Source organism: Salvelinus sp. IW2-2015, unplaced genomic scaffold (assembly GCF_002910315.2).
Source record: "Salvelinus sp. IW2-2015 unplaced genomic scaffold, ASM291031v2 Un_scaffold629, whole genome shotgun sequence".
Lineage (NCBI taxonomy): Eukaryota > Metazoa > Chordata > Actinopteri > Salmoniformes > Salmonidae > Salvelinus > Salvelinus sp. IW2-2015.
This window is the reverse complement of record NW_019942585.1, coordinates 470,738-473,474: the sequence shown is the minus strand read 5'-3', so window position 1 is coordinate 473,474 and position 2,737 is coordinate 470,738. Positions and strand designations below refer to the sequence as shown.

The 2,737-nt window shown below is 43.2% G+C and overlaps 1 pseudogene; it reads right to left on the bottom strand.

Annotated features, from left to right (window-relative positions):
- Positions 1-2,737, bottom strand: part of LOC112068633 (retinol dehydrogenase 12-like) — a 67,790-nt pseudogene that overhangs the window by 5,621 nt on the left and 59,432 nt on the right.

Here is a 2,737-nt window from a genome sequence, read left to right as displayed (position 1 = left end):
CCCAGGGCGTTTCAGAAGTTTACATACACTCAATTAGTATTGGTAGCATTGCCTTAAAATTGTTTAACTTGGGTCAAACGTTTCGGGTAGCTTTCCATAAGCTTCCCACAATAAGTTGGGTGAATTTTGGCCCATTCCTCCTGACAGAACTGGTTAACTGTGTCAGGTTTGTAGGCCTCCTTGCTCGCACACGCTTTTTCAGTTCTGCCCACACATTTTCTATAGGATTGAGGTCAGGGCTTTGTGATGGCCACTCCAATACCTTGACTTTGTTGTCCTTAAGCCATTTTGCCACAACTTTGGAAGTATGCTTGGGTCATTGTCCATTTGGAAGACCCAGTTGCGACCAAGCTTTAACTTCCTGACTGATGTCTTGAGATGTTGCTTCAATATATCCACATAATTGTCCTACCTCATGATGCCATCTATTTTGTGAAATGCACCAGTCCCTCCTGCAGCAAAGCACCCCAACAACATGATGCTGCCACCCCCGTGCTTCACGTTTGGATGGTGTTCTTCGGCGTGCAATCCTCCCCCTTTTTCCTCCAAACATAACAATGGTCATTATGGCCAAACAGTTCTATTTATTTCATCAGACCAGAGGACATTTCTCCAAAAAGTACGATCTTTGTCCCCATGTGCAGTTGCAAACCGTAGTCTGGCTTTTTTATGGCAGTTGTGGAGCAGGCTTCTTCCTTGCTGAGCGGCCTTTCAGGTTATGTCGATATAGGACTCGTTTTACTGTGGATATAGATACTTTTGTACCCATTTCCTCCAGCATCTTCACAAGGTCCTTAGCTGTTGTTTTTGGATTGATTTAAAACTTTTCGTACCAAAGAACGTTAATCTCTAGGAGACAGAATACGTCTCCTTTCTGAGCGGTATGACGGCTGCGTGGTCCCATGGTGTTATACTTGCGTACTATTGTTTGTACAGATGAACGTTGTACCTTCAGGCGTTTGGAAATTGCACCCAAGATGAACCAGACTTTTTTCTGAGGTCTTGGCTGATTTCTTTAGATTTTCCCATGATTTCAAGCAAAGAGGCACTGAGTTTGAAGGTAGGCCTTGAAATACATCCACAGGTACACCTCCAATTGACTCAAATTATGTCAATTACACTATCAGACGCTTCTAAAGCCATGACATATTTTCTGGAATTTTCCAAGATGTTTAAAGGCACAGTCAACTTAGTGTATGTAAACTTCTGACCCACTGGAATTGTGATTTAAGTGATTAATCCGTCTGTAAACAATTTTTTGCAAAATGTTTTGGGTCATGCACAAAGTAGATGTCCTAACCGTCTTGCCAAAACTATTGTTTGAACAAGAAATTTGTGGAGTGGTTGAAAAACGAGTATTAATGACTCCAACCTAAGTGTATGTAAACTTCCGACTTCAACTGTGTGCTGAATCTCTCTCTGTTTCCATCTGTTCACCTGTAATATCCACCACTCTCTGTTTCCATCTGTTCACCTGTAACATCCACCACCCTGTTTCCATCTGTTCACCTGTAACATCCACCACCCTGTTTCCACCTGTTCACCTGTAATATCCACCACTCTGTTTCCATCTGTTCACCTGTAATATCCACCACCCTGTTTCCATCTGTTCACCTGTAATATCCACCACCCTGTTTCCATCTGTTCACCTGTAACATCCACCACTCTCTGTTTCCAGTTCAGGGGCCACAGCACAGTAGATAGTGGTCTGAGCTCCCTGGACTGATGTCTTAATGAAGGGACTGATCATCTTCATGATAGCTGCCTGAGGTGCGTTCAGGTGCCGCCACAGATCAGTCTGAACGACGCCAGGGTGGAGGGAGTATGCGGTCACAGCCGTACCTGAGAGAGGGGATAAAATGAGGACGTAAATACAACAAATGTCAGAGATTCCACTAATGGCAAGATAAACATCTACAGTATAAGCCTCAGAAGTAGTGGACAAACACAAACCTTGTAGCCTCTTGGCCAGGGAACGGGTGAAGAGGACGTTAGCTAGCTTGCTCTGGCTGTACGCTTTCTTCTTGTCATAGCCCTTCTCACTGTTGATGTCGTCCAGGTTGATGGTACCCCAGAAGTGAGCCAAAGAGGATACATTGATGATCCTGGCCGGGGTCGACCTTTTGATCAGGTCAATCAATAAGTGGGTCAACAGGAAGTGACCTAAGAGACGAGATAGGGGGCTTTGGAAGCTTTTGATTGGTAGATTTGAGGTTGATTCCTTGTACTTGATTTATGCATTTGAACTGTGATTGTGCAAAGAGCATGTTCTGGTAACGGTCTTGTTCGATTCAGTGGGTTAGTTAGTATCACTTGAGATGAATGACCTTTCACATAACTCTCCTCCCACATAACATCTCTTCCACAAAGCTTTAAAAAAAAAGTGTTGACTGAAACTAGATGGCCCTACAGTACATGGAAAGCACTGTTCGGTTTAACTCTAGTAAATTATCAACAATGGAGAACAGTACGTACAAGTCTGGACATGCTTGAATTAAATGCTGCGTGGTCAGTGTAAGAACATTTCCAAGAAAAATACACAACGCAGAGGACTAAAGGTCAAGAGAAGTCTAACGGTCAATAGGGAATTATTAATGGAAATAGTTTGTTTTCAGTTCAACATCTGTTTAAAATCTGTGTAGGAAAGTCAGTCCTGGACCCATAGCTACGTGTGCCACGTTTTCATCGGTCTGAATCGTTTTTACATTGAGCCTGGAGACGGATTCTTATAATTTGG